We start from the raw sequence: 24,903 nt of genomic DNA on the forward strand, positions 1-24,903 counted from the left end.
GGCCTCCTGAGTGTAATCACGGACCCAACGAATTCCACATCATTTTTCATTGGAATCGATTGTGTTCCACTAGTTGCAATAGTAGCAGAATTGATGCAGATGCAGCGGCAATTTTTCTGTGGTGAATGTCCACGGATTCTCTGTTGGCGTCAACACTTAGGGTTGGCTTCTCCGATTTTGAGATTAAATGCTGACGCCGGCGTTTAAACAGTGGTGTTTTACGACAGAAAAAACTGCGCAACAGCTGAACCAATTCAGCAACTTTAAATGGGCTAGCATCATCGCCACGTGGAACACAATCAATTCCATGGAAAATGGTGCCAGACTCGCCGGGTCCGTGATTTGCGCACATGAGGCTCACACGCCGCAGCCGCACTCAAACAATCCATCCCCCCCCCCACACACACACACACCGTCCCAGCCAACAAGATGGCTGGAAGGAGAGCAGCGCCACGGTCAGGGAGTCTGAACTGGACCCCCCCCCTGCTTAGCGATCCTATTTTGGTTTGGGGCAAAACGGAGGCTCAATTGTACATCATCACTTCCTCTCTTTGCGCCATAATCACTGCACCGTTGTCCTTCTCCCCTGCAGGTTTCTCCACGGGTACTGTGGTGATTTCCTCCCTCAGCATTTGGAAACAGTTTTGGCAGCATTTCAACCTTCTCTCCCTGTCTTCTTTGGCCCCGATTTGCGGTAGGCACCTCTTTTTGCCTTAAAGGGTAGACCCGTCGTTCAGGTCTTGGGAACAAAGGGACTTGTACCTTTCAGGGATTTGCTTTTAGAAGGGAGATTTCCAGCTTTGAGAGGCTTACTAACAAATTTCATTTGTCCAGCGCTTACCTTTTTCATTATTTTCAAATTTGAGATTCCTCATGGAAGTTTTTTTCTTCCTTCCCCATGACTCCACCTTCCTTTTTGTTGGAGAGGACCTTGACCTTGGCACAACAGGAAAGGGGATCGACACCAAATTTGTGCGGCATTATATTTTCTCTGGATCTCTCCCCTGTTGAAGTAGTACAGGAAACTGGGAGGGTGAACTGTGTTTACTGATGAGCCAAGGAGGGAAGCCCTCGACAGGGTAAATCCCACTTCATCTTGCGCCAGACTGAGATTGATTCAGTTTAAAGTACTGCTGAGAACACATTGGACTAAGGCAAGGAACACATTGGACTGTGGCCAAGAGGTGATTATTGCTTAGTTGGACGTCTCCCACACCGCTTAAAGCATCCATCTGGTTGGGTGACAGGATGTCATTGCTACACTTGGAGAAAATTAAATGTGGGAATGGGGGGGGGGATGACCAGGGGGCGGGCGTGGGGCCAAGGTGACTGACGTGACTGGAGCAGTGTCCAGACATGCAAGGCAGCCATCTTGCTGTGCAGCCACCCCACTGACCGCCTACCCCTGGTTCTGCAGAGTAACACCGGCCATATAGGTTTTCCCACCCCACCACCGCCATCTCCAGCCCCCAGACTCAACCCCACCCTCTGCCATACCAACCCCCCACCAACTGGCCGCCACCGACTAGCGAAGCATCACGCGGCTCACCCAAGGATAATGCCCACAGTAGCCCCTAAGGGTGGCACCGGATGGGGGCTGTGGAGTGTACCGCTAGCAGCAGGGGACAGTCATCAGTGCCAGAAGCCCGCATGCTGTCAGGCACTGACGGGTCCAGGGGTACGAGGATGCGGGGGGCGGGGGGGTATTATAGAGGGGCAGAGTCCACAGTGCCAACCGGGGCCATCATATAGCCCGGTGGACCTGGGTGGGCATGGGGTACACACCATGCTAACATGTTGACATTTCACCCCCTGCAGACAATGAATATTGTAATTCAACCAGCCATGGTGGCCTTCCTCCTATGCGCTGCAGCCCTGAGCGATGCACTGCGGCTATAGAAGCTGGAGCTTCTCGAGGAGGAGGAAGCTACAGCAGCGGAGCCTGCCCAAAAGAACAGGAGACAGCCACCAAGGATGGCGAGCCAGCCTCCCAACAGGCCGAGGAGGAGGAGGTGCACAGGAGGCCGTATGAGGCCTCGCGTGTACCGGCAGCTCCTGACATTCGAGGACCTGCCGGACAGAGCATGCCATTGAAGACTCCGTCTGAACACGGGGAGAGTGCAACATATCTGCCATCCCAGGGAATGGGGCGGTCACCCATCCCACTGGCCGTCAAGGTGACGGCCGCCCTGAACATTTACGCCACGGGGTCCTACCAGGCTCTGAGTGGGGACCTGTCTGGGATCTCACAGAGCTCATTGCGCAGGTGCATCCTCACGATCACGGAGGCCCGATAAGCCCAGTCTGACGAATGCTTCCATTTCAAGGTTGACTGAGCACACCAGGATGCCCGGGCAGCGGGGTTTGCCGCCATCGCCGAGATGCCTGGTCCAGGGGGGTGATTGACAGGATGCATGTCCCCTACGAGCATTTGCAGATGACAGGCTGCTCTACACAAACCAAAACATGCAGCTTGTGTGTGGCCATCAGATGTGCATTTTGCACGTCTGTGCCCGATACCCACGCGCCTTCATCCTGGCACACTCGATGATTCCCGGCCTCATTGAGGCGCACCCCCGAATGGGGTTGGCTCCTCGGCAACAGGTGTTGTCCACTGCGGTCGTGGTTGATAACATCTACCAGAGGCCACAGACTGATGAGGAGATCCGCTACAATGAAGCCCACTCAACGACCAGGGGTATGATCAAATGGGGCTAGGATGAGGATGGACAGGACATGGGGCCCAGGCAGGCACGACATGCGTGCCAGGATCAACATGCATGGATGCTCTGATCACCTCCAGGTTCACCAACTAGGGGGGAGACAGGCCAGGGACATGGAGACTGCATCCCATCCCCACAGCCACACCCACATCCTCCCCCCCACGGTAGCACTTCCCACTGTTCACCTAGTGATCCCTAGGTGTGAGCTGGCCATTCTATCACACGGTCCTGTCCATTTTCGGGGGTGGCAGAGGTGATGGCGGTGGGGATTGGTGGGATGGGGGTGGGATGTCAGAGCAGTGAGGGCTGGCTGAACTGTGGTCCCTGAGCCAAGCCCACCCTAACACCGGCCATTCTCACCCTCTCCCCTGCCTCCTCTACGGTCAGCCCAGACTAGCCCGCCCCTCACACCCATCTGACAGAGGACCGGGGCGGGTTGTAACATGGTGCACAGGTGTTTAATGTGAAAACGGATATACAGATATGAATCCTAGCCCCTATGATCTCATTGAATGGCGGAGCAGGCTCGAGGGGCCAGATGGCCTACTCCTGCTCCTAGTTCTTATGTTCTTATGTTCTATCACTAAACTGTGCCCTGTACTCATGCCAACTTAACTGGTGTCCACCTTTCTGGTCTTAGGGGCGTTATGGGAGTGGCGTTTTCAGAACCCCAAAATGTACCAAGGAGATCAACCAACCTATTCCTTTAATGGATTGTTGCTTTTGAAGCACACGACTTGTTCCACAGGTGTGGTATTACAATTATGGACACGTGGGTTTTTAAACACAAAACAATGTTTATTCCGTGAATTCAACTTAAACTTTTTAAATAAACATTGGATCCCTTAACATCCCTTACTTCAAAGATAACCCCGAAAATAATACAATACTAAATAATCCCTCAAAATGTTCCTTCATACCTCCAAAAGACTTAACACCTTTAAACAGAATCAGGTTAAAGACATTACTATTATGAGTTTAAATCACTCAAATGATTCAGAGATAGTCTTTCCTGGCAGAGATCACAGCAAATCCAGCTCCCTGCAAAACACAGGCACACTCAAGCTCTTTTCTCAAAACTGGCTTTCTCCTTTCAAAACAGCTCACAGCAAACCAGCCAGGCACTTTTCAGCTGCTTTCTCAAACTGAAAACCAAAACACAGCAAAATGGCTGAGCTAAAAACCCAGCTCCACCCACACTCTGACATCACTTCAGTAATATGAGCTGCTCCATTTCTTAAAGGTACTCTCACATGACAGAGGCCCTAATGCTATATCTAGGTGGATCCTCAGACGGTACATCAGGAGTGGAGGCAGCGAGCTGTGATTCCTGCGCTGTGACCTGGGTCCCCTTTGGTGGGTATCTTCTGGGATGACTGGGTCTGGATGGGCCGGGCTGCTGCTCTGGTGCCTCCCTGTTCTGCCCACTGCCCACCAGATGTGCCAGGGACAGAAGTGGAGTGGGGGGGCGGTGGAGTCAAGATGCTTTGGTGTACCAGCACATTCCCTGCTGGAGTGACCGGCAAGGGCCCTATCACCCCCTCCTCCCTCGGGTGCTCGATTGCCCCCAGGCTATTCCATGGGACGGGAGTTTAAGCAGTGCTATCTCCGACATCTGCTGTTGCTAGTCCTGGAGGCCCGCTGCCATCTCGACCAGGTTCTGCATGCTTACAGAAGCACAGGGATTAGACCACCTCCATCTTGGACTGCGCCACATTACACTGTGACTGTGCCACCATCTTCTACGTCTGTGCCACTTCAGCCAGTGACTGCACCATCTCCCTCTGGGACTGGGCTGCCTCCCTCTGTGTCACGTTGGCCAGTGCCTGGGCAATGCTGCCGATGCTCTCAGGTATTGCCCACTGACATAAAAGGCACAGTGTCAGACAGTTCGAAGACGCATGCAGTCCAGGTGGTGGGTAGCTGGTGGCTTCAGTGGCCTGGTCACCCGGCCATGGCGGGCGGTATTGGTGCCGGCATGTGGTGCAGGGTGGACATTTGGTTGCCCTCCGTATGGGGGGGAGGGGGTTCTATGCTTGTGGTTATGTGTGACTGGTGCCAGGGGCATAGTGCTGCCTATTCACCCTGGCCATCCTGAGGAAGTCATGCAGTTTCTTACGGAATTTCTGACCAGTCCGCAAGGTTTTGCTCACGATGCTTACAGCCTCTGCCACCTGGTGCCGGGCTAGGACCTTAACAGTCGTTCAATTGGTCCAGGTGCAGCGGCAGTAGAACTCCACGAATCCTGCTCCGCCGTCCACACTTAGTCTAAGGGATGGAGAATTGTGCCGATGATGTGTTTTCCCATGGTCTGTGCAATGGGAAAAACTCCACATTCCTGCCCTCCACACTCAAGCATGTGATTACAATGCACTTACCTGTTTTTGATGTGGTCAATGTTTGTAAACATTGGGGTTTCAGCACTTAGAGTCGCTGATCTATGAAGGGATTTGAATGAATCAAGGCTGGTTTGTGGAAGCTGTCAATCACAGCCCACTATTAAAATAATCTGAATGGCTTGCAGCTAATGGACCTGCAGATTTATAACACAGGTCACAACTGTTCTTTTTCAAGGATTGGACACATGGATCCTCCAGGTAGTGTTACAGTTGAAATTTGTTTCACTGCCCTTCTGGGGAGGCAGGAGTGTCTGTGGGGACCGGGGAGGAGGGACGGGGGGGTCACTCTAGTCAGCGGTTCTCTGTGGGGGTCCATTTAGTTAAGGGGGTTTCTGTGGGCAGTCCCTCTAGTTAGTGGGTTCCTGTGGGGGTTTCTCCTTTAGTTAGGGGGTCCTGTGGGAGCTCCCTATTCATGGGGTCTCGGGGGGACTGCAGGGAGGGTGGTCTGGTGGAGGAGAAGTGGACAGGTAGTGCATGTGGGAGGGAGGGTGGCCCTAGGATTGATTCTATGGGCAACTCCCCGAAGGAATTATGCCCTTGGGCCACCACGTCAGGGACATTCTGGTGGAGACCACAAATAATCCATGCCTATGTGATAATCCAGGGCCCAGGACACGAGGCAGCCCACGCAAAATGTTTTGGCCTCATCTGCTTTCTGTGGTAGCGAATTCCACAGGCTCACCATTCCCTGGATAAAGAACTTTCTCCTTATCTCAGTCCTAGGGGCTGGTTTAGCACAATGGGCTAAACAGCTGGCTTGTAATGCAGAACAATACCAGGAGCGGAGGTTAAATTTCCGTACCGACCTCCCCGAACAGGTGCCAGAATGTGGCGACTAGGGGCTTTTCACAGTAACTTCATTGAAGCCTACTTGTGACAATAAGTGATTATTATTGTGGGGCGATTCTAGGAGAAGAGAAGGCACGACTGGAGGGGATCCGGGCAGAATGGGAGGAAGAGTTGGGAGAGGGAATGGTGGAAGGTTTATGGTGTGAGGTGCTCCAGATGAATGCCTGAACAAAGATACCCTATGCCTCAACTTTGTGCACGAGGTTGGGGTTGATACAGCTGAAGGTAGTATATAGATGCATCTCAGAAAATTGAGGATGAGTCGATTCTTTGAGAGGGTAGGGGATGTTTGTGAGCTTTGCTGGGGGGGGGGGGGGGGGACCACAAACCACGTTCATATGTTTTGGTTCTGGCCAAAGCTGGGGGAGTATTGCAGGGAGGTGTTCAGGGTAATTTCGAAGGTGGTACATGTGAGGCTTGAGCCGGGTCCTGTGGAGGCCATATTCGGGGCATCGGATCAGCCAGGGTTGGAAGCGGGTGCAGAGGCAGATGTTTTAGCCTTTGCCTCGCTGATCGCCTGAAGGTGGATCCCGTGGGCATGGCCGGGGGATCTATTGGAGTTTTTAACATTTGAGAAGGTGAAGTTTGAGTTGAGGGGAAGGAAGAAAGGGTTCTACAATTCATGGGCATTGTTTATTATGCACTTTCAAGAATTGGATGACATCGAACATTGGGAGGTTTGGGGAGGGGGAAGGTGTTGGACTGTGTATGTTGTTGGTGACTATGTATGGGTGGATGGAGGATTCCTCAATGCTTTTCTTTAATGTTTGTTTTTAAAATGTTGGGGTCTTTTGGGGAGGTGGTGGGAGGGAGAAATTGTTGGCCAGGGGATTGACATTGCATTTGTTACCATTGATTGTTTGTTGGTGGATGTAAATTTGAATGAAAATGTGAAAAAGGAGAATAAAAATATATTTTTTGAAAAAACTAACTTGCTGAGTTTTTATGGAAGTAACAGAAAGGGTCGATGAGGGTAATCATGTTGATGTGGTGTACGTGGTCTTTCTAAAGGCATTTGATGTACTGCCACACAACAGACTTGTGAGACAAGTTGTTGCTCGTGGGAGAAAAGGGACAGTAGCAACGTGGGTACAAAATTGGCTGAATAATAGGAAGCAAAGATTAACGATCAATGGATTTTTTTGGGGCTGGAGGAAGGTTTGTAGTGGTGTTCCCCAGGTGTCAATATTGGGACTCGGTGTGCAGGGGACAATTTCAAAGTCTGTGGATGACACAAAACCTGGAAGTACTGTAAATTGTGAAGGGGGCAGTGTGGAACTTCAAATGCACATGGACAAGTTGATGGAGTGGGCAGATAGCTGGCAGATAAAGTTGAAATGAAATGAAATGAAAAAGTTCAATGTGGTAAATGTGAGGTGATTTATTTTGGTAGGAAGAACATGGAGAGACAATATAAAATAATGGATAAAATGCTTAAGTGGGTGCAGGAGCAGTGGGACCTGAGTGTGTATATGCATAGATGATTGAAGATGGCAGGGCAGGTGGAGAACTAAGTTGCTAACCATTAACCATCCTGGGCTTTATTAATAGGGCATGTTAACTGTAAACAGTTCTGGGCTCCACACTATAGGAAGGATGGGAATGCATTGGAGAGAGTACAGAAGAGGTTTACAAGAATGGTTCCAGGGATGAGAATCTTTAGTTATGAAGATAGATTGGAAAGGTTGGGATTGTTCTTCTTGGAGAGAAAGATAATAGATAGAAATGTTCAGAATCATAGCAGGGTGGTCAGAGTAAATACGGAGAAAACTGTTCCTCTTCGTAAACAGGTCAAGGGCGCGATGTACCGGCCGGGTTGTGTCTGAAACGCAATATTGCGAGACATCGCGGCCTGAATCAAAGAACAAAGAATAAAGAAAGGTACAGCACAGGAACAGGCCCTTCAGCCCTCCAAGCCTGCGCCGACCATGCTGCCCATCTAAACTAAAATCTTCTACACTTCCGGGGTCCATATCCCTCTATTCCCATTCTATTCATGTATTTGTCAAGATGCCCCTTAAACGTCACAATCGTCCCTGCTTCCACCACCTCCTCCGGCAGCAAATTCCAGGCACCCGCTACCCTCTGTGCTAAAAACTTGCCTCGTACATCTCTAAACCTTGCCCCTCGCACCTTAAACCTATGCCCCCTAGTAATTGACCCCTCTACCCTGGGAAAAGGTCTCTGACTATCCACCCTGTCTATGCCTCTCATAATTTTGTAGACCTCTATCAGGTCACCCCTCAACCTCCTTCATTCCAGTGAGAACAAACCAAGTTTATTCAACCTCTCCTCATAGCTAATGCCCTCCATACCAGGCAACATCCTGGTAAATCTCTTCTGCACCCTCTCTAAAGCCACCACATGCTTCTGGTAGTGTGGCGACTAGAATTAAACACTATACTCCAAGTATGGCCTAACTGAGGTTCTATACAGCTGCAACATGACTTGCTAATTTTTATACTCAATTCCCTGGCCAATGAAATTAAGCATGCCGTATGCCTTCTTGACTACCTTCTCCCCCTGTTTTGCCCCTTTCAGTGAGCTGTGGACCTGTACACCTAGATCTCTCTGACTGTCAATACTCTTGAGGGGTCTACCATTCACGTATATTCCCTATCTTTATTAGACCTTCCAAAATGCATTACCTCACATTTGTCCATCTGCCATCTCACAGCCCAAGTCTCCAGATGATCTAAATCCTGCTGTATCCTCTGACAGTCCTCATCGCTATCTTCAATTCCACCAAACTTATGTCGTCCGCAAACTTACTAATCAGACCAGTTACATTTTCCTCCAAATCACTTATATATACTACGAACAGCAAAGGTCCCAGCACTGATCCCTGCGGAACACCACTAGTCACAGCCCTCCAATCAGAAAAGCACCCTTTCATTGCTACTCTCTGCCTTCCATGACCTAGCCAGTTCTGTATCCATCTTGCCAGCTCACCTCTGATCCCATGTGACTTCACCTTTTGTACCAGTCTGCCATGAGGGACCTTGTCAAAGGTCTCACTAAAGTCCATATAGACAACATCCACAGCCCTACCTGCATCAATCACCTTTGTGACCTCCCTGAAAAACTCTATCAAGACAGTGAGACACGTCCTCCCCTTCACAAAACCGTGCTGCCTCTCGCTAATACGTCCACTTGCTTCCAAATGGAAGTAGATCCTGTCTCCAGTAATTTCCCTACCACTGATGTAAGGCTCACCGGCCTGTAGTTCTCTGGATTATCCTTGCTACCCTTCTTAAACAAAGGAACAACATTGGCTATTCTCCAGTCCTCCGGGACATCACCTGAAGACAGTGAGGATCCAAAGATTTCTGTCAAGGCCTCAGCAATTCCCTCTCTTGTCTCCTTCAGTATTCTGGGGTAGATCCCATCAGGCCCTGGGGATGTGAGGTATCTACCTTAATATTTTTCAAGATGCCCGACACCTCCTTTTTGGATCTCAATGTGACCCAGGCTATCTACACACCCTTCTCCAGACTCAACATTCACCAATTCCTTCTGTTTGGTGAATACTGATGCAAAGTATTCATTTAGTACCTCGCCCATTTCCTCTGGCTCCACACATAGATTCCCTCCGCTGTCCTTCAGTGGGCCAACCCTTTCCCTGGCTACCCTCTTGCTTTTTATGTATATGTAAAAAGCCTTGGTATTTTCCTTAACCCTATTTGCCAATGACTTTTTATGACCCCTCTTAGCCCTCCAGACTCCTTGCTTCAGTTACTTCCTACTTTCCTTATATTCCAAGCTTCGTCAGTTCCCAGCCTTCTAGCCCTGACAAATGCTTCCTTTTTCTTTTTGAATTACGTCCATTGTGAGCGGAATCACTATTTTACAAATCTGCATATTGGAGTGAGATAGCGAGTGATCTACCCGATGTTTTGGAATCTAACCCCTTCTCCTTGGAAACCAAGTGCCATTCAGTGCTCGTCTCCACAAATGGGGACCAGACGGAACGGCACTCATGACGCTGTTCTCCCAGGTGATCAGAGGCCCCCAGGTGCTTGCCCCCTGGGCAGGGTTGCACCCTGGGACTGCTGGTGCCATCTGGGCACCCTGGCACTGCCACCTGAGTGTCAACCTGGTACTACCAAGGTGCCCAGGTGGTACTGCCAGGGGGCATTCACCGCTGAGGCCCCGAATAGAACCAGAGTCGTGGTATATAGCATGGTATTTCTCTGCGCTGCGAGAACCAGGAAACACCCGGCTAAATGTGCTCATTACGGGACTCTGTTCCCATTCGGTTAGATCATGCCCCAAGAGTAAAATTACAAAGATTTAAAGTCATTTGCAAAAGAAGCAAACTTTTTCACACAGCGAGTGGTTTGGGTCTGGAATGCACCTGCCTGGAAGTGTGGTGGCGGCAGACTCAATTGAACCATTTAAGGGGACGTTAAATTCTGATTTAAAAGGGGCAACACGGTGGCGCAGTGGTTAGCATTGCTGTCTCACGGCTCCGAGGTCCCAGGTTTACACCTTTTGCAGAGAGCCATAAATGCCAGAAGTCATGTTCTAGCAATCTTTCTGGCAAAAAATCACTTCTGCTGCAAGGCAGGTACACTTTTAAATAGGCCGCTGCCTCTGTGAACCGAAGTTCGTCCTGCCCCAGCCTCTAACTTTTGGTTGCTGCTGCCTGTGTGCCAAGTTGGAAATCTCTCTCTCTTTCCTCCCATGTAGTTTTCTCCATTTCCCTTTTAAACTCCCTCTCCTCTCATTCCCATTGAAAAGCCCTCTCCCTCTCTTTTTCCTGCATCACTAACTTCTTAATTTCTATGTTTCTTTGTAATTGAAGCTTCGCTAATTCAAAAATCTGGGACGGGATTCTTCCGTAATCGGCGGGGCAAGCAACTCTGGCGGGACAGAGTGGCATGAACCACCCCGGTGTCAGGCCGCCCCAAAGGTGCAGAATCCTCCGCACCTTCAGGGGCTAGGCCCAACCCGGAGTGGTTTGCGCCCTGCCGGCCGGCGGGGAAGGGGCTTGGCGCCATGCCAACCGGCGCCGAAGGGCCTCCGCCGGCCAGCGCAAGTTGCCGCATGGGCAGGAGCACCACGTGTGCTGGCGTCAACCCCGCGCATCGCGCAGGGGGCTTTGTTTCCGCACCGGCAATGGCGGACTGCTATAGCCGGCGGTGCGGAACAATAGAGTGCCCCCACGGTGGGCCCCGATCGTAGTCCAGGCCACCGTGGGTGCACCTCCCGGGGCCAGATCCCCCCGCGCCGGACTGGCAAAAGACAGGCGAGACTTCGGCCCATCGTGGGCCGGAGAATTCGGGCAGCCCCGGGGCCCATTGAGTCGCGCCGGTCCCCTGCCATTATCTGAGGCGGGCGCAACTCATGCCGGGCCGATTTTTGGGGGTGGGAGAATTTGGAGGACGGCGGGGGGCAGGATTCACACCGACCCCCGGCAATTCTCCGACCCGGCGGGGGTGGGGTCAGAGAATCCTGTTCCTCACTTCTCAAAATTTTGTGTCCGGCTAACCCCTCTCGTATATTTAAATGTATCGCTCGGTTTTCCATTATGTCAGTCTTCTTAGCTCCTGTAGATAAGATTACTTTCAACTTATGTGCCAATTCCATCGATTTAGTTTTGGGCACACTTTTCAAATGAGCTACAGTTACATTATTTCAGTCCAGATAAGACTGAACTGAATCAAGAGCCATTTTCAGCAACCTTCTTATTTAATATAACATGTACTTATTTGGTTCCATTTGTTTCTCACTTCCATTACATTCAACATTTTAAAAATTCCTGCATCCAAGGAATTCACCTTTTTAGGACCCTGGACATGAGCTCCCAATTTAATGTCATGAATTGCCCTGATGTTATCTGAGCGGTATACCAAATTGGAAGACCGGTTCACGGGGATGTACAGTTTTATTTTGCTTTGGTGTGAGGAGACATGTGAAACTCCATAGAGAATAAATAACTCAAATATCATGTAACATTTATTGACGACTATTTATTAAAGTAAAGAAAAGACAAATACATACCAACAGGACCACTCTACTCTCACGCACTTAGGATGTATGAATTACTAAACACACACGCAGTTTATATAGAACATACCCTTTGTTACATATATCTATGATATCTGACCTCTAAGACTTCCCCTTTTCCCCAAACAACATCCAAATTGAATAACCAGCTGTAGTTATCAGTTGCAAACAGGGACGCACTATCAGGGAGGATACTCAAATCTGGGAACTGTCTTTTTCCTAATTCAGCCAAGATATTTTAAAACTGTTGTTACGAAGGTTTTCTGCACTGCCTTGGCTCTGAGATGTGGAAGCCTGTTTGCTGTCAACTTGGCCTTCAGGGTTGATTGCTGGAAACTGGCCTGTCCGCTTTCTGAGACTGCTGGATGGTAATTGTTTCTCTTGTTTCTCCTGGACTGGTCAATTATACTTTTGCTGTTCTTTAATCATGCCTTCTGTGTTCGGCTATCTGTTCCCATCAACGTCCTTGACTATACATTAACATATGATGGATCTAAAGTAAGTTATTTATACCCTAAATTTAGATCATAAGTGAAGTTGGTAAAAGTGAGCACCAAGACTACGTAATATGGTAGCACGTGGACAAAGAGCACTGTTAATGCTCTGTGCCACTTATTCTCTGTTGCCTCTATTTAATTTCCTGCGTATTTACTGCTACCTGGGCTTCTAATTTCTTCCCAAATTCCACTCACTTGCCTTTGCATTTCTGTCAGTAATCCAATAACATACAGAGCTGTGTTCACTTATCCAAATTTCTCTGCCAATTATTGTAACAGGAGTTAAATGTGTCTCTTTTAAATTGCTTAATTCTTTTGGTAAAATAGCAGACAGATTAATGTCACTCACAGCAATTTCCACCCTGAATTGCAATAATGATATTGATAGCAATGGGTCTGTTAGTGGTTGTGCATACTAGAATTATGAGGATCAAATTGCAAAGACGAATTCTAAATTTAAGTTAAATCAGTTGGTTTACATTGCTCTCCTTTCATGACAGGGCTGCAATTTGTAATTGACCCATGCATGTTGATAGCATTCCAAATTCATGCTGCTTGCTTACTTTCATGATTTGGAACGAGCATTACTCATGGTACTTATTGGCTGCATGCATCAGCACGGGGCACAGAATCACGAGTACCAGCCTACACCTCTTAGACAGCATTAGCATTGTGGCTGCGGGAGAACTTGTGAAAGCAACTGATTACAACAAAAGCCTTGAGGTCACCTGGAAGGTAAAGCATTAGTCAGACCACAAGTATGGATAAGTTCCCAAAATACATAGAATTGTTGCAAAAGCCAGAGGAAATAATTGGATAAAAAATTTATGAATATTTCATGATCCCGTTTAAGTAGTGCTGGTGGGGGTTGGGGAGGAGTCCCCAATTTAAGGTTGTGGTCAGCCACACAAAGTTAAGAGAGGGCATAAGCTGCAGTGTGGAAATGGAAGATGTTATCTGGGATTATTTGCCCTGTTTGCAGCGGGCATCATCACGGACAGAGCAAAAATATTGGGAGAATCGGGCTTACGTTGTGGTGACACCAATTTGCCCTCGTTTGCTCCACCCATCAATGGCAGGCTGCATTTCCCACTGCGGCACATTGGGAATGTCATTTCCATGTTCTTACATTTCATTATGAGGCCTCTTTGCTGGAATCATCCTCCCACATTGAATCCACAGGCCACATCAGCATCCAGCTCGAACGATGTTGGTACATAAGCGACATGCACTGAGCAACCCGCACTTAGCTTGCCAGTTCTGTTCGTTCACCCACCTTGCATCACATAGCACTTGTGGGAATTAGTGCCCAGCTTCACAGGCAGCACCATATCGCTTTCAGGGGTTTGTCACAGGGAAGCCTTCTACCTACCAGACCAGCGGTAAGGAGGGGGTGGGTGTTAATGGGCTGCAGGGCTAGGGCTGTACCACGAGTTATGAGTGAGGAATGTTGCATTCAGATGCATGACTGGGGGAGCGCATGGGCGGTGGTGTGTGGTGAACACTGCAAGTGGCCTCTAGATGGGGTAGGCACATCTATTTCAAAATGTCAGGGGCTAACAAACAGACATGCATCAGAAGCATGATCAAAGAATAAAGGGAGTGAATGCGGAGCTCTAAGAAGCCAAAGGGCGTTTTGCTGAAGTTGTATCAGCGAATATTTTTGGGGAAAGAAGGGAATAAAAGCTCTTCAACAGCTTTCACACAATTTTGACAAGGGAATAATTACAAACATGCAAACATATGAAATAGGAGCTGATGTTGGCCATTCACCCTCGAGCCAGCTCCACCATTCAATAAGATCATGATTAGTCTTTTTGTTCCACATTCCTCATCTACCTCGATAACCTTTGATTTCCTTGCCCAACAAGAATCTGTTAGCCTTCTTGGTTACATGCTACACCTGCATACTAACTTTTTGTGACTTTCTGGTCATGGGGGAGGTGCCAGAGGACTGGAAAACAGATAATGTAGTTGCACTATTTAAGAGAGGTTGTAGAGATAGGTTCAGGAACTACAGATCAGTGAGTCTCATGTCAGTGGTAGGGAAACTATTTGGAGAATTCTGAATGAGAGAATCCATCGCCACTTGGAGAGGGAAGGATTGATCAGGAATAGTCAGCATGACTTTGTCAGACAGAAGTCATGGCTAACAAATTTGATGTGACCAGGTGTGTAGATGAGAGTAGTGCAGCTGATGTAGTTTACATGGATTTCAGCAAAGTCTTTGACAAGGTCCCACATGGGAGACTTATAACAAAGGCAAATGCACATGGGATACAGGGTAACGTGATAAGGTGGATTCAAAATTGGCTTAGCTGCAGGAGACAAAGGGTGATGGCAGGCGGCTGCTTTAGTGATTGGAGGCCCATGTCCAGTGGTGTACCACAGGGATCTGTGATGGCTCCCCTATTGTTTGTCACTTATATAAACAACATAGATGACTATGTGGGGAGTCAGATCAGTAAGTTTGCGGATGACACAAAGGTTGGCCGGGTGGTTGAGTGGCTTGGGTTACAGGAAGATATAGAGGGGATGGTCAAGTGGGCAGAAAAGTGGCTGATGAAAATTATGAGGTGTGAGGTGATGCACTTTGTCAAACGATGAGGAGCACTAGAGCTCATCTCACAGCACATTGTCACCATCCTCTATCCTGTGGACAAGACCCGCTGATACTGCCTGCCCAGGGCCAACATCCTGTAGTGATGCTGGTTGGACCCTCGGAGGGAGGAGGAGGCTGGGGATTTTGGACGGAGTGGAGGAACGAGGAGTGGTGCAGTGAAGGGAGGAGGAACAGGGGTGATGCAGTGAAGGAAAGAGGGGAGGGGAGGATGTGAGTGGCTATGGGGAAGGGGCACCACATGGAATTGGTGGGGGGAGGGGAAATGTATGGAGTGGTGGGATAGGGTGCCGGAGCTCCCAGTGGCCAGGCCTCCTAGTAGACAAATCTGGAAATTATGAGGTTGTCCAGTGTGCAGTGGTCCTGGAGCACATGTTGGGTGGCCTGCCATGCCAGTCTGGGCTCTATGCCCAGTTTCTTGGCCACTTTCCTCATCCTCCTCATCAGATGATGCCAGGTGTTCTTCTTCCTCCTCTAACATGTCCCCCCTCTACTGCATGATGTTAGAGTCCGTCCTGCGGCTATATTGGAGTGCCTCACCAAAGCGGTCCAGGCACGGGAAGTGCATCTTAAAGACGCCGATTCGTCGCTCAGTGACACTCCTGGTTGCTGCATGGACATCATTATAACGGTCTCCACATTGATCTGGGCCTCTGGGCAGGGGTAATTAGCCAAGAACTCAATGAGTAACCCTTGTCGCCCAAGAGCCAACTTCTCACCTGATGGAATGCCTCGAAGGTGCTGGGAACCGACTAGTGCACCAGGATGAAGGCATTGTGTATGCTGTTTGGACATGATGTGCAGCTGGTGGTTACAAGCCAACTGCGCATTCAGGGAGTGGAAACCCTTCTGCTGGTCGATGCTCATAGAGGGACATGGGTGCCACCGATCAACCCCTGGTCCTGGGGTGTGCCTGTGATGGCAGCAAGTCTTGCTGCCCAGGTATCCTAGTGTGCTTATTCCAGACTGAAGTTTATATAGTCCACTGCCTGGGTGTGTAGGGCACCCATAACAGCGCGAATGCACCTAGGCTTGTGTGTGGGCAGGTCCTACAGATGGGGGTGAGGCAGGGTAGTGTGTGTCTGCTGGGAGCTTAGCTGTAGTGTGATGTGGATCCTGAGTGTGACACACAGGTTTTGACAGGGGAAGGATGATTGGAGCAAGATACAGTGGTCAGGAAGGGCTTGGAGACAACTGGTGATCCTGCAGAGTGGGCTAGCTGAGAGTGTCACAGATTAAATATCTGCCTTGAGAGGGGTAGCGTGCCAGGGAGGGTACTACAGTGTATGTGCCCATTATTTTGGGTGAGCTCTGCTATTACCTACTTCCCCTGCAGTACGGCTGTTCTTTTGATGAGTGCACTGAGGAGTGGCAGCACCTGGTGTGCCACTGATTGAGCTTGGCCATGCCCACCCCATTGATGGGTAGCTGTGGTCTGAGGGTTTCCAGAGAGGTGGCCTGGGTGGACTCCCAAATGACCAAAGGCTCTGTGAACATTTACAGGACACGGTGAGCAGCCAGGGGCCTGTAACAAATACTGCAGCAATGGCAGCCTGAGCCAGGCCACCCCGATCCCGAGAAGCTGAATCCACAGAGCTGTCACCAAGCCACTTCCCGGACCCTGACAGCCAGCTCCCAGCAAGGGCGATGATTTTTAACAGTTTTTCAAACTTTGCTGACCTCTTTCCCTCTCAGCAGCCATGGGGCCCAGTCCCCTTCTGTAAATACCTGTAGTAAATCACATGCATGTAGTAAATCACATGCGTGTGCTGCCTGAGAGGGGTGGAGCATCGCAGAAGCACAGAGCATAGTGGGTCAAACGTGCTAAATACATTTCAATGAATGCAAATGCTGGTTTTGATTGCTACTGATGGCGCAAACATCATTATCGCCACCAGGGAGGGACCGGGGCATGGCTCCCGATTGGGCGGCAGGTGCAGGCATTCATTTTGCCCGGATTCCAGTTTCTCTGCTGAATCACGGTTCGCATTTGCGGTGTCAGGAAGCAGAGAATTTAGCCCCAGTTCTTTTAAATGCTAATGAAGAATTCAATACTGTCCCACCTGTTTAATAATAACATTCCTATGTCAAGGCTTAATATTTAAGAATGTGCAGAAAGCTGCACTAAAGAAAGAAAAAAGAATTGTAGAAAATGCTCAAAAATAGCCAGCAAAACTGTTGCTTATTTATGTCAAAATAGGGGTTAATAGATCTTTCTGTTATAATTACTGGCTATATATAGCCAATCACACCCTTCTCCAGTTTCTAAGTGCTTTTGCAGTTATTGTCAGAGGAAACAGTGCACCATTGACTTCATCTCCAGATGGTGAACGAGGTAAGGCAGTTGGGTAGCGTACTTCCCATCTTTGATTCCTTTGCCTCAGGGGCATTTAGTTATTTTGCTGTTCACATGAAGCTAAACTAGTTTAAGGCCTTCTTTTGATGCATGGTCCACTTTCTAAGGCGATCATCTAACGTACAATGAACACCCATATCTCACTTCTACATATTAAACTCTTCCTGTGTTTGCAGTGTATAATAGTTGTTACGACCACCTACAGGGCCGGAACTTGTATAACATCCGATACCCCTTTTACACCTCAGAGTATGAGCTACTTAGGTGACGAGGGGGCAAAGTGTCCTCCCAATTGGAGGAACTCCTCAAAGGATATAAACCCCGACCTGGAAGCAATTCAGGGAAGGACACCCAGCGGGTAGTGGAGAGGAGTGATTGTTGTGACCAGGATGAAATAAAGAGAGTTGTACCCTGTCAGCCTGGTCCCTTGTGGAGTTTTTTCCTACGTCTACAACAATAGTCATGTAGTTATTAAAGTGCCCTAAACCAATGGTGATGACCTCCAACTATCTGCTAGGGGTGCTGAGGAAAACATAATCTTTCTACATGGCTGTTTCGCAACATTCACTCAATACACCAATTTTAATGTCAATGAAACAAATCAACGAAACTGATTGCTAACTAAACACAGACATTTCCATTTCCAGTGAGGCAGTCTATGGTCAAGCATCTTAAGGAAAGTCCGATGACATGTTGACCTGAACTTCACATTTGACAATGCTGTAATTCGGCCACAGCTAAAGTATTATAGCCCTGATCACCACTTTTAGGAAGGATGTGCAGGTCTTTGAAAGGGGACAGAGGAGATTTACTGGACTTGTTCAAAGGATGAAATAATTTAGCGACAAGGTTTGGTTGGAGAAGCTGGGTTTGTTCTTCTTGGTGCAAAGGAGGTTAAAGAGAGATTAGATAGAGATGTACAAGGTTATGAGAGGTTCAGATATGGTTGAGAAAGGAAAGCTGTTCCCATTATTTGGGAGTACAAGGGCCAGGGGCATCTTTTTAAGATTTTTGGAAAAGATATAGTGGGAATGTGAGGGGGGACCTTTTTACATAGTAAAATAAATTAACTGAATGGAAGAAATCAATGGACACAGGAGTAATCTTGGGGTAGACAGTATGCCCAAAGGATGAGTGGGAATGCAAGTGGTAATACGAGTGCAAGTTAACGCTTGGAATCAAAATCTTAATGAAAATATACCAAGCTGGCAAAATATATCGAACAACTAAGGATTCAGAAAAGGCAGCTCAAAAATTATGGATTAAACTGGTCAAAAGTTTTTGATGCATATATCAATGGCAGAGAAAATTCAATGCGGACAACTGTAAAGTTCAACCCATTGATAGCAAAAATAGGTGATGCACATGCTTCATGAAGGCCTGGGGGCAGTTCCCCCTCCCTTCATGCTTGAGTGATTTTGGTCAGCTGGAAATTTACAGCACTTCCCAACCTGTCACCATTTAAGAAATAATCTGCCGTTCTGTTTTTTCGACCAAAGTGGGTAACTTCATATTTCTTCACATTATATTCCATCTGCAATGTTCTTGTCCACTCACTCAGCTTGCCCAAGTGCCCTGGAAGCCTCCTGGAATCCTCCTCACAATTTACATTCCCAACTTTTTGTTTTGTCATCAAAAATTTGGAAATATTTCATTTGGTCCCCACATCCAAATCATTCATGTGGATTGTGTACAGCTGTGGCCCCAGCACTGATGTTACGTTACCCAGTACCTCACTAGTAACAGCCTACCAGCCTGAGAATGGCCTGTTTCTTCCTACTCTCTGTTTTCTATCTGTTAACCAATTCTAAATCCATAACAGTATATTACCCCCAATCCCATGCGCTCTAATTTTGTTTGCTAACCTCCTGTGTGAGGATCTTATCAGAAGTGAAATATACCACTGAATTGCAGATATGGGGCTGGACTCTCCGCTTTCTGATGCTGAACTCGCGTTCGGCAATGGGGCGGAGAATCCATTTTGACGCCAATATTGAGAGTGGCACCGGTTTTGTATTCTCCTCCCCCTGAAAAGCCGCCGCGCCGATTATCCATGGCCGCCCGTTCCGCTTTGCTCCGTCCCCAAGTGGGTTTTCAGTCTTTACATTTAATAAAACAGAAACTTTGATTTCTTTATAATTGTATCCATAACAATTTATTGACACGTTTCCATTGTCAAGTTCATGGCTTTCCAGGCATAACTGGATAAAATAAAAGCACTTTACCGATGCATCTGAAAAGGCATTTATTACTAAGTATACTGTAGCCCACATGACATGTAGCTTAATTGTGAGTCTGTTAGATTGTGCTGCAAACAATCTCATCCATCTACTTAAAATAAATAAGGCAGCTGATTCACGTAGCTGTTCTGCTAAGGAGCCAAGCCGTGCGCAGCAATAATTTATCTAATTTTTAGCCCAACAATAACCAAGAGATCAAATTAAATATGTTGTTGAAAGCCAGGGTGTGATCTAACAGAAAGGTTTCTGGGCTCAACCTAATGGATAGGTTTCTAAGTATGGTAGTGAGCTGGAAATGCCAGGTGTTTCCTGACAGCTGACCCGGTGAGGCCGTTAATTAGGGCACTTAATGATGCCGCTCAGGCTTCATGCCGCAAATGACTGCCCGTCAGCTGATTTGGTGGGACAGTGCCTGGCAGCTCCCTGCAAACTGATCTCACAGAGCAAACCCCAGACAGCAGGCAGCCATGCCACCGTGCAGACCAGCTCCACGATTCGGGGGTACCAATCTGGCCAGACGAATGGACACGGTCAGGTTGAAGCATGACACCGTGTTCCCCCGAGGGGCTCGGAGGGTCAGCCAAAGGTAAGCCAGTGCAGCCTGGGAGGAAGTGGCAACAGCCGTCAGCTCGGAGAATGTCACCAGGAGGACCACCACCCAGTGCCGAAAGTGTTTAGTCACCTCCACGGGTGAGTTGGCATCAACCCTTTGGCACCAGTCTCAACCTGCTACCCATGGAGGCCCCACACCTGATGACCCTAGGCCTGGCACCCCCCCACCCCCCCTTCAATCACGATATGCCCCACCAGACTCTGGCATCCACCAGCACATCCCATCCATGACCAGCAGTGGTGCACTCGCCTGTCCCTCATCATGCTCCCCCCCCCCCCACCCTCCGTCCCTCGATACATGAAGTGTGTGGCTCACGATGACCACTCTGTGTCCCCGCAGCAAAGAGCCGAGATGGCCAGTGGGGCACCTGACTTCAGGGTCCTCACCCCTATGAGGAATGAGCCCTGGAGGTTGCAGGGGTGGTCAAGGACAGATCAGTCATCAATGTTGAGATTGGCCTGGACCGCAGAGTGAGTATCCACTGGCCCCACACGTGAATTGTTCATGCCAGACATAATGATCCTTCCCTTTCACTGACCACATGTACATTTTCCTGTAGGATCTCCATCCGATGGTGCCCACCCATCTGGGATGGCCCCCCAGCCATCATTGCCGCCCATGATAACACCTCAGACGAGAGCTCCGAGCGTGCTATCACCAATGCATCATGGCTGTCATCCCCACCCTCCACCAGTGACAGAGATACACACTTTTGGGCAGCACGGTAGCATAGTGCTTAGCACAATTGCTTCACAGCTCCGGGGTCCCAGGTTTGATTCACGGCTTGAGTCACTGTGCGGAGTCTACATGTTCTCCCCGTGTGTGCGTGGGTTTTCTCTGGGTGCTCCAGTTTCCTCCCATAGTCCAAAAAAGTGCAGGTTAGGTGGATTGGCCTTGCTAAATTGCCCTTAGTGTCCAAAATTGCCCTTAGTATTGGGTGGGGTTACTGGGTTAGGAGGTTAGGGTGGAGGTGTGCGGTTGGGAAGGGTGCTCTTTCCAAGATCCGGTGCAGACTCGATGGGCCGAATGGCCTCCTTCTGCACTGTAAATTCTATAAAATTTTATAAACTTTGGTGGGCGAAAGTAGTGATCAGGCTTCTGGGGCACAATCTGGTGAGCACCACACAGCAGCCCACAGCTGATGCACATCAGGTGGAGGCAGGAATGTCCAGGAGTGTAGGTCTTCTGTATCCCTGGGCCTAGCTGAGTCCCAGTTAGATGCTGAGCCTCTGGAGCAGGCTATCCTGGAGTTGATGCAGTATTTAGCGTGAGGCCGTGAGATTCAGAGGGGGGTGTCAATGAACCTTCAGTGGGTCCATAGCTGGTTGGAGGAGTTCCAAAGGCTACAGTTGCATGGGTTTGAGCCCGCAATGCGTGGCACCAGGGCCAACATAGCTAGAGTGACGGCCGCAGTGGAAAGCCAGGATCACAACATCAGCACCAATTTCAGTCAGTGAGAGTCATGGCTGAGTGCCTCGACAGCCTAGCCAAGTCACTGGGGAACCTGTCCCTGACACAGGTGGACCTTTCTGAGGCGCTGTGGAGCATGTCCCGGTTACTGAACACCATGTCCCAGATGCAGGTGGACATTGGCGAGGCACTACAGAGCATGGCCCACTCACAGAGGAGGGCTGAGGGCACTGACACTATGGTGCAGCCATTGGGGAACAGCCAGGGCTGACAGAGCCAGATGATCCCGGGGCATCTGGAGCTCAATCCAGCAGCCCTCCATCCCGATGTCACTCCCAAGACCCTACGGATACCGATATGGAGAAGGGAGCGCAGAAGACCAACCCAGAGCCTCCCAACAGGGTGACAACTGTGGTCATCAGCTCCAATCAGGCCAATCTTCGTGACCCACCATTTTAGCTTACCCTTAACGTGACAGATGAGCCTGCTTGGTCTTCACAATCTCACTTGCTTTGTCGTTCATTGTTATATTTCTACAAAGGACTTCAGCTGATGATTTAAGGTCTCGCTGCATCCTTTGAAAAAAATCAAGTGATTTGTCCTCGAACTCGCCATGCTTAGTCTTCAAATGCCTTTGAAGTTTTGAGGGTTTTAATCTTTCATTTGCCAGTATGTCCTTGCATAGATCACACATGGGATGGGATTCTCCGTTGGCCGATGCCGAAATCAGGAACATCGATTGGGTGGAGAATAGGTTCCGGCGCCGAAATCGCGGCGGCCGCCGATTTGATGACAGTTTGCTATTCTGTGTCGCCTCAAACAGCGGCGTTAATGTGTTCCGGAACCCACAAACAGTAAGCACCACATTAGCCGGCCCACCCTAGTATTCGCCTGGGCCTCTGCAATTCTTCACCTCCATGAGGCCGAAGTCCCAACCGCGCGGTTCACTTGTGCTTTGAAAAATTGTGAAACCAGTGACATGACTGATGAGGGAGAGAGAGAAGAGGTAGGACACTGAGAGATGCGATTGTGGGCTGCTGGGCCGGACGTTGGCCGGGTTGACTGGGGTGGGGAGGGACCCTACCAGGGCCGGGAGTGGGTGGGTGAATGGGGCAAAGGGCCTTGATGCTGGGGAGATCCCCACGGGCCTGGTGAGAGACCAGGCAGAGATCACCGTTGTTATGGCCTGCAAGGCAACTGCCTTGCTGCGCACCCCACTGACCATCCATCTTGGCCCCTGGTTCTACAGTGTGACACCGGCTGTATGGAGTTCAGGACAAGTGTCCAGGCCTCACAGCCTGATTTGATTGGGATGTTAGGCCATAACGACAGCCTGCACCATGGCACGTGTAACCACAGGGATCCAGGTGCTCACATTACTGGAATTGCCAATTCCTCATTAGCAATAGTCTTCAGCTGTGCGGCCAACAGCCATCACGCTCAGTGACATTTAAAGTGACCTTCACCATATTACCGCAGACAGTGCTCTGACACCGGTGTTTTCGGAGGGACAGACAGGCAGCAGCTGGAGCTGCCCCCGTAATGGGTACACATGATTCGGGTGTGGCATGGAAGACAAGCTTGTGCTGATCCCCTCGGCCCCCCAGCCCAGGGACGACCCCACCAACGATGGCAGCCCACAACCCCCCTCCCCCCCAAGCACTCGGGCAGCTGCCCACTACCCCAGAGCTGACTGCCCAATTTACAAGATGGCTATTCACCTCCTCCGATCCTCACAGCACCCATTTTACTAGCTTCACGTTTTTAAATAGGTGTGCTAATGGTGCCCGTGTGGCCGCTCGCTGGGGTGATAGTTGGAACATGGAATGCCATTTGAAACGGTGTCCTTCCCTTTAATGGGATGGAGATCGGTCTTAATTGGTGATTATTGGCTTCTCACCCCACTGTGGCAGGACCCGGATCTCACCAATGCGAGCGGGCCAGTTAGATCAGAAACCAATCAGCATCCGTCGTGGTTTCCAATTTCAGCCTCTCCCACTATCTAACGGCCTGCCCATTTTTGCACCTGGCGCAATATAACCGGGAGATCACACTCTCTAAGTATCATTTCAAGTGGCTTTGGCTGGGACTTTCTTGATAGCTGTCAGCAAGTTTCCCACCGCACTTCCTCACTTTTTTGGGAATTTTCTCTCTGGGCCCATACTTGCACTCTTTGGTGAGACCGGCCCCTCAGAGATCGGGCCACCATTTTTAAAGGGGGCCCCAATCTCCAAGTGAGCTTGATGATGGCCCACACCCCCCAGCCATGGGCAATGTAGTCCCCCACACACATGGGCACAATCCTACACCCCCAAGTGAGGACACCTCGCTGTGGAGTCGCTGAGGGCAGCCCCATCAGGCTTTCCCAGGCTCCGCCCCCCTCCAGGATCCCCAACTTTCACCTCCCCCAACATTCAGGCCCTTCATACCTGCCTTCCACTCTCTCCTCATCATTCCTTTCATGGGCATGACCCCCTTAGGCCCTGACCCTTGGCAGTGCCACCCTGGCACCCTTGTACTGCCACCCTGGCAGTGCTCATGCCAGCCTGCCAGTGCCACCTGGCAGTGTCAGGGTTGCAGTGCAAAGGTATCAACCTGGCAGTGCCAAGATCCCCAGGTGTCGGGGGAGAGCCAAGGAGCCACCCTGCCCTGTCCCTGACCATCCAGGGGCCTCCAATGGCCTGGGAGACCCTGCCAAGCGCTGTGACGCCTGGTCCATGTTTGTGTGGACCAGTACTAATTGGTGTTGATGTGACCTCTGAGGGGGAGCCGGTTAGATCAAGGAAGGCCGTGAGATTGGGCTTTCATCTTGTTAATGACATTGAGATGTCCATAATTGGCCTAAATTAGCTTCACGCCATGTCCAGGCAGGATCTGGATTCCGCCAATGGGAGCGGGCCTGATGATCGCAAATGGCTCAACGGAGGGCATTGGCGACCTCATACAGGCCCGGGGTGCATTTCAGTGGGCGGACAGGGTTGGGCGTGTGGCCGATCGGAGGCACTATTTGGGAGGTGGAGCTCCGCGGGTCCGCCATGGAGCACAGCGTGGTTGCTGGAGGCCGCCACCATGCACATGCGCGGCCTCTGACCTGGAAGTGCGGGGGTCTGTATCTGCAGCAAAAGCTGCTATATTCACATCAGGTCCCATCAAGCCCTCTGCGGGACTTTGAGTATGTGGCCCT

The sequence above is a fragment of the Scyliorhinus canicula genome, chromosome 10 (assembly GCF_902713615.1).
Source record: "Scyliorhinus canicula chromosome 10, sScyCan1.1, whole genome shotgun sequence".
In the NCBI taxonomy this organism is placed as follows: Eukaryota; Metazoa; Chordata; class Chondrichthyes; order Carcharhiniformes; family Scyliorhinidae; genus Scyliorhinus; species Scyliorhinus canicula.